Here is an 8,345-nt window from a genome sequence, read left to right on the forward strand (position 1 = left end):
CATATAGTGCTGTGATTAGGGAAAAAAGATACATCAAATCAGAAGAACCGGTGTGTAAAGGAAAAGCTGCGACTTGGAAGCAAACAGATGACATAAACCAAGGAGAAAAATATGAAACACTCCTGTATACTGCATATATCAAATCACCAGCCATATAGCATCCTAAGGGCATAATAGACTATTCCCACAAAAACCTGGAGCTAAGATGCAAGCCAAACAGGTAGAGCTGCTCCGTGGTGGAGCTGCTGTGGAGCTACATTTAATGGAGCAGAGCAGTTCTAGACAGACCCTAACAATCGGGTGGGCTGCTGCAGCTGTTTTTTTTTCATCCCTTTTTTTCCTTTTTTTTTTGCTTCCTCTGTTTATTTATTGTTTTTCTTCCTTCTATCTATATTAATATAATCATGACAAAGTTCTTGCTGTCCTTTTGAAAAAATAAATGCCGTGATTAACAACCGGGTTACTTTCCTAATCTTCATTCATTGTCGCAGTAAATCAGGCCGTGGGGAAGGAGCACCTGCTCCACCTGTTGGTGACGCCGAGCGATCTCCAAAAGCTGAACCAGCTGGTGACCCGCAAGTTGAAGTGTGTGCAGGCTTAATCAGGCAGCTCTTCCAGAGGCTTGTTCATGTTCGAACCACCATCTCATCCTTTGGTGGAAAGCTACCGTCCGATGCTTGGTTCAATCATGTCAAACATTTGACCTCAGATGCAGAAGAATCTCTGGAACATCTGCACTACAAGATGATCCTGGCCAAGCTTGGGGTTGGGACACACTTCAAGAAGGTAATGCCCAATGTGCCAGGGACTTGTTCCAAAACAACAGCTATAAGCTTCATGCACTTACTAGCTTCACAGGAACTTGTCATCTTACCAATTACTGACAAATTGGAGGGCCTTCGACATGGAAGCCCTGGATTGTCTGGTGCAGTTCTTGGGAACTACAGTGATATGTTGTCACTTAGTTCTTCAGTCATGCGGTGCATCCTTTTGTGTCGTGGCATTTTAGGCGTTATTAACATAGTTAACATGGAGGGTAAGAAGGAGAGCCTAGAACTTCCTGTGTTTGCTTTTGATGATCTGACATATGCTGGTCAGAACAAGGGATTTGGGGTGAATGCACATAGTGTACCAGCACGCATGACTGACCCTATATATTTGTCGTCTATGTTTATCAGAAGTCTTTTGTGTTTGGATCTCTCAAGCTGCAGTGGCCTTACACAGCTGCCTCCTTCCATTGGCAACCTTTCTAATCTGGCTGCATTGAAACTTTCTCACTGTTATTCCCTTCACACATTGACAATGTCAATAGGAAGCCTGAAGAACTTGCAAATTCTTATTCTTTCCTGCTGCCATGAACTAAGGAATTTACCAGTGTCACTTTGTGAGCTTTCCAAGCTAAGATTGCTGGATTTGGCAGGCTGTTCCAGCCTTGAAAACTTACCTGCTTCTCTAGTAAATCTTGGCAATTTAGAGAATCTGAACCTATCATATTGCAAGGGATTGAAGGAGCTTCCACAACCATTTAGTAACCTCCAGGAACTGAAGTACTTGAATTTATCAGGCAGCCATCGAGTTGACTTGGATGTTGAGTGCCTATGTACACTTGCAAACTTGAAATCCCTAACCTTGTCGCCTCTTACCAGTATTCAAGGCTTTCCTGATTCCTTCAAAGATCTGGCGAATCGCCTAGATAGTTTAAGATGGTGGAAGAAGAACCAGATCCATCACCAGTGTGGCCCAAAGGTTACTAAGCTCTTTTACTCATGTAATTAGTTCTGTTTGAGAATGATTTAATTTGTGAATAATATTGATACTCAAATTTCCTATCCTTTTTGTCCACAGGCTACTTCTTTGCACTCATATAGGTGTTATGAGCAAAGTATTATTGACATGTTACTTTCTGATGAGTCTCACAATAGCGACCAGATAGTCACTTATGCTTGCATAGTTGGTGAAAGTGGCATGGGAAAGACTGAGCTAGTCCATCGAATTTACAATAACCGAATGATTTTGGATACCTTCGATTTGAGAATATGGCTGCATATGTGTGATAAAAAGAGGCTATTAGGTAAGATAGTAGAGCTCACTACTTGTGCATCTTGCGGTGATGCCTCAATCAGTGTTCTTGAAGAAATTGTAATAGAAGAACTTACTAGCAAGAGGTTATTACTTGTACTAGACGATTCTGAAATCAAGAGCCAATATTTCTGGGGTTATCTACAGAAGCTACTTAATGTTTGTGCAAAAGGAAGCGCTGTCATTGTAACTACCAAGAGCAAGGAAGTTGCTAACCAGATTGGAGCAATGCAAACCTTTTACTTGAGTCCTCTATCCAAAGAAGAATGCTTTATGATTTTCAAGGAACACGTGCTTGAAGATTTAGTTATGAATAACTACTGTCAGTTAGAAAGCATTGGCTGGAAGTTTGTGGAGAAATGTGGTGGCAATCCAATGTGCATTAAAGCCCTAAGTGGGTTGTTATGTCATTCTGAAGTTGGATTGTCTGAAATTGATATGATCGTTGATGGTATCTTACCAGCATTAAGATTATGCTACGATCTTTTGCCATCACACCTTCAGCAGTGCTTCAAATTTTGTTCCCTATCCCCCAAAGATTATATTTTCGTGAAGCATCACATCATCCGGTTATGGATAGCTGAAGGCTTTGTCTTCTGTGAAGAAGGTACTAAGCCAGAAGATACTGCCCTGCATTATTTTGACCAACTATTCTGCAGATCATTTTTCCAGCGTTCTCCATTTCATAATGATCATAAAGATAGCTTTGTTATGCATGAGCTATTTCATGATCTGGCACACTCTGTTTCCAAGAATGAGTGCTTCTGATGTGAGGAACCATTCTGCAGCTTAGCTGAAAATGTTCCCCACCTATCCCTTGTTCTTTCAGATTTTAAGACAGCTGCACTTTCTAATGAAGTAAGGAATCTGCAGTCTTTTCTGGTTATCAGAAGATGTTTCCCAGTGGTGAGAATTTTTACTTATGGATGATGTTTTCGTGAAACATAGATTCTTAAGGGCACTAAATTTGAGCTATACAGACATACTAGAGCTGCCAATTTCTATTGGGAACATGAAGCACCTGCGGCTCTTGGCTCTCAACAACACCAAGATCAAAAGCCTTCCTATTGAAATAGGACTGGTAAACAGTCTTCAGACATTGGAACTGAAGGATTGTTGCCACCTCATTGACTTACCAGGAAGCACAAGTAATTTGGCAAAGCTGCGACACCTTGATGTGCAGAAAGAATCGGGCAACGTTAATGTTGGCATGCCTCATGGTATAGGACATCTGACAGATCTCCAAACACTCACGACGTTCAACATTGGGAATGATTTGTTGCATTGCTCGATTTCAGAGTTGAAGAATCTGAATGGACTAAGGGGACATGTTCATGTAACTGGGCTTGAGAATATTAAGACAGCCAATGATGCCGGAGAAGCAAATATGATGGGTAAGCACTTGCTAGAAGCTTTGACATTGGAGTGGTCTTACCAGGAAGAAGACATGGACGATGACATGGGCAAAGAAATTACTAATGAGATTCTTCAAAATCTTCAACCTAACAGCAACATTATGGAGCTTGCCATTCGAAATTATGCTGGAAATCTGTTTCCTGTCTGGATGCAGGACAATTACCTTTTCAAGCTCATCTCAGTTACACTTGATAACTGCCATGGCTGTAGTGAGCTCCCTTACCTTGGTGATCTGCCATCTCTTAAATCTCTTTTCATACAGAGAATCAATGCTGTTGAAAGATTTGGAATCGAGACTAGTTCTTTGGCCACTGAAGAAAAACATCCCATTGCATTTCCATCACTGGAGGTGTTGAATATATGCGAGATGTATGATTTGCAGTTCTGGGTTAGCACGAGAGTGGAGGATTTTCCACGACTCTTCCGTCTTTCTATTAGTAGATGCCCAAAACTCACCAACTTGCCTTGCCTTATTTCCCTAGTGCATGTGTCATTTCATTATGGTGTTGAACTGCCGACCTTCTCAGAACTTCCATTACTGGAGTCACTAAAGATAGAAGGCTTCCAGAAGATTAGATCTATTAGTTTCCCACATCAATTGACAACCTTGAAGAGGTTGGAAATTATTGACTGCAAAGAGCTGTTATCAATATATGCTTATTCCTTGTCTATTTCAGATTTAAAAGTTGTCAGGTGCTTGAAACTTGATTTGGTTGGAAGTTCAATGGAAGACCATATCGGCCAGAAAGTGGTTAGTGGAAGGTATGCGAATGTACTGTGTTGTTCTTTTTGCTTTTATCACTTCCTTTGATTACAACTTTAAGTGCATCTAGGATTCTCCTAATTCTATATGAAATCATTTTTTGTTTCACATGAATCTAGTAATGACAATCTTGTGAAGTGAATCTATATAAAATTTTATATATTGATAGTCAAAGTTATAAAAGTTCAACTTAGGACAAACCTAGATGGACTTAGCATACTGCCAGCCCACGTTATAGAAATGGCCATGATATTCTTGTGCTAGTGTTAGTGCAGATAATTAAGAGATCACAGTAGGAGGAATAAATTACGAAATAAATTAAAGATCGTTAAAATTGCATTTGTGGTTTTAAAAAAATTGTGTGCCAGATTTTGAAATGGAAGCAATGAAGGGCGGGGCTGGTGCAAGCGGTAGAGTCTTACCGCCTGTGACCGGAAGGTCCCGGGTTCGAGTCACGGTCTCCTCGCATTGCACAGGCGAGGGTAAGGCTTGCCACTGACACCCTTCCCCAGATCCTGCACAGAGCGGGAGCTCTCTGCACTGGGTACGCCCTTTATTTTGAAATGGAAGCAATATCGTTATCACTGTATTTTTCCCTTGAACATGCAGATCACTATATTCTAAAATCTTCTAGGAATACTTATTTGTTACTAAACGTTTCCTTGTACACAGGAATAGCCTGACAAGGAGACATATGGTGCTAAAAATTTTGACATATACAGATCTCTTGGATGATGGTAGCAAGTGGGAAAAGTTTGGAGAAAAGAATATATTTGGCTACATATTTGCAAGGTGAGAACATAATGTGGGCATGTAGAGAAACTACTAAATCTGTAGACTGTTTACATCAGTTTCATCTTTTGAGGAGTTGTGTTTTTGACTGTTTTCGCTCCCATTGCTGTAGGATATAAATATTATAAAATATTGGGTTCCTAACCTTTGTTAATGTACCCAGGGAAAAATTTATCGGCCGAAATCTCGTGATATTTCCGATATATCCTTTTTATCCGTAGGTGCGGATAAGAAAATATCTATCTTTTTCGTACAAATTTTGTTTAAATTTATTTAAATTTACTTAAATTCAAACTAAATTTTATTTGAATTTGGTCCGATATTTCCGATATATCCTGTTTATCCTCTTTATCTGTGACCCCCGATAAATTTTAATTTCCGAAAATGAAAACCTTGAATGTACCTTACCAATTGTAAATCAGGCACTTCTTATTTATAAGCATAAATTGTGTTTTACTCAAGCATTTTAAAGATTTTATAATTGAACCAGTAATCAAGCATTTTAATAAGGAATTATAATTAGGCACTTCTTATTTATAAGCATAAATTGTGTTTTACTAATTGTAAAATACGAAGTACACCCAGCAAAATTAGATTACCAACAGGTAAATCAGGCATGTCTTAATTTGTATTACCATCCAAATAGGTAAATATTTCTGTCTACGATTCTATGACCTCTGAGGAAATCTGATGATATTTTCAGTTATCTTATCTTATAATGTAATTTTTCAGGTCTTACTACACATGCATTTGGAGAAACTCGACAGGATGCAGTGCAACAAAGATTTTGCAGCCGGACAATAATGATCCCAACACATTGTTTGTCATGTACATCTCTGAGCACAACCATGGATTCCCCAATGAACCACACCTTGACGTGCCTAGTCAACTTGGAACAGGTCGTAAACGAAATGAATATGATGTGTCCAGTGATGAAAACACATCTAAAAAACAACGGCACGACTCTTTTGTCAGCGCTTCTTCTACTGTGCCGCGTCCGGCAACGGGGGAGGCGACGCCATCAAGCGCTGACGAGCCAAACGCAAAGAAGATGGGCCGGCCTAGGAAGCCAAACCCACGCGTCTTCGGGCCGGAATGGAGCAACGCGTGATCCATCAAGGAGCGATGCCGTCTGAAGCCAGCCTACCGCCGGCTGTCCGCGTTTTATTATATACTCTGTATTGTTGTTAAGAGAGGCCTCCTATTGTGATGAACTATATCTCTGAATACTAGAACAGACCTTGTCTAATCCTGCCTTGTTCCTGCTATTTCTTCAACCAAATCCAATTCCCAAGCCTCACGCTAACATCTTCCGAGTGAGTTGTCTTTAATTATTAGTTGGTATAGTGCCCATGCTATATGCCAAGGCCCAACTATTTCTCATGTAATACATGGTATATATATTTGACCTTTGTTTATCATAAGTTAGTAGGTTTCCAGTGGGCAGTAGACTGTTGTGGAACAATATACTATTGTGAAATTAAAGCTAAGATTTTTTTTTCTTTGAAACGAATCCGTCTGCTAATTATATTAAAAAGCAGATGAAGCCCAGACTAGCAAAATAAAAATGGTACAACTACGGCCGGTTGGATTGGGACATCGACATGCACCGAACTCAACTCAAGAGAAGAAGAAAAATAACTTTGGCCGATCGGAATGGGACATCGACACGAGGCACACAGGCCGAAATGCTCGACCGCCTTCGAACCACAAGCCGATCACCACACTGCACCGCCAACAACAAGACGATAGAGTCGTCAGGACGAAAACACCGCCGTCACCGCTTGTGCCGTCGTTGCCGACACTGTCCCACACCGAGGTAGCCCGCTGCCGAGCAAAGCTAACTGTCGTAGTTCGCTGCAAGCCATAGCTGCCTCTAGTGCTTGCCAAGCCGGCTCCATCTACTGAGATCCAAGCGTGCGCACCGTAGCTTCCAGGACCTAGCTACCTCATTGAAGGTAGAAGTGCCACACACGTCCTACAGCTCAGAATGCCTCCTTGCGCCGGAAACAACCACCGCTAAGAGGGACTGCCCGCCGCCACACCACCTCGGCAACACAAGTCTGCTGGCCACCACCCCCCACGTAGGCCTCATCACCAACTCCGTGGGCGCCTCCCACACTGATGAAGGAAAATTAGCAATACTAGAGTACAGTTACAGTTTTTTTCCCCTAAATCAATCCATTTTATTTACGTCTAGCAAAGTCTAAATGAAAAGTTACCGATCAAAGCTTCGGTATATCATTTTGAAGGCCAAAGAGTATTTGCAGACGCTAGTGGAATGGAAATTCCACGAGGTAAAGAGAGAGTGCAACAAGGTGGCTCATGAGCTAGGTCATTTAGCTAGGCAAAATGTTCATACTTAACTTGTCTGAGGCAGGCACCTGCGTGTGTCACTGACCTCTTAAATGATGATCGTAATATTTTGCCCAGTTAAATAAAGCTCTCTTTACCCGGAAAAAAAAGTCTAAATGAAAAGTTATCAATATATTTATAATATTAAATAAGCATCATTAGAATTGTATTCTTTTTTTTTACCTTAGGTGGGGTCATTATTCGGCTACTGAGCTCTGCTTGCCACTCAAGCGAAGTCTTCGTCGGGAGGGTTTTACCTATGTGCCATTATAAAAGTTTGTAATTACTCATGAGCCGTTAAAAAGTTTGAGCGGTCATAAGTGCCACTGGTCGGAACTCTTTTGCCCTCCATGCAATTCCGTCGACTATTGCTGCTAACGGTCTCAAATGGAGCTGCGTAAAGACGAAAGTGCCCTCAGGCTAGAGAAGCTAAATGAAGTTGCATTTGCCTCATGTGCCAATCATCATCACATAGCTGTTTGCATGTCACCATGAAATAACTTAATAAACACAAACTAAGTAAATAACTTAGCCTAGAAATTCATAGTCATATAATAATACTCCAACATCAGAAAGAGTATTCAAAAGGGGTGTGAAAAAAAAGAAGGTGAAATTGCAAGCGCGCGGCAAGGTACCCAAGCCGCCACCACGAACCATCCGAGCTGAGCAATCACGCCCATGAGGCCGATGCTGCCGCCGCCGTAGACCAGGTTGACGCCCCTCCGCACCTGCATGTTGCAGTCACAATAAGGGAAAAGGCACGGACACGACGATCAGCAGCAACCAAGCAAGAACTAAAAGAAAAAAAATCAAAGAGAACGACGGTGGCAGTGCTCTACTAGGCTACTAGCGCATGGTGGGCGCGATGAGCTCCCTGGGCAACGTCGTCAACGTGCTTGCTTGTATCCAATGAATTAATGACATTATTATGTTGTATGTA

At 41.4% G+C, this 8,345-nt stretch overlaps 1 pseudogene; it reads left to right on the forward strand.

Annotated features, from left to right (window-relative positions):
• Positions 1-66: 66 nt before the first annotated feature.
• Positions 67-6,302, forward strand: LOC136532478 (putative disease resistance protein RGA3; annotated as a pseudogene).
• Positions 6,303-8,345: the final 2,043 nt, after the last annotated feature.

Source organism: Miscanthus floridulus, unplaced genomic scaffold (genome assembly GCF_019320115.1).
Source record: "Miscanthus floridulus cultivar M001 unplaced genomic scaffold, ASM1932011v1 fs_632_1_2, whole genome shotgun sequence".
Taxonomy (NCBI): Eukaryota; Viridiplantae; Streptophyta; class Magnoliopsida; order Poales; family Poaceae; genus Miscanthus; species Miscanthus floridulus.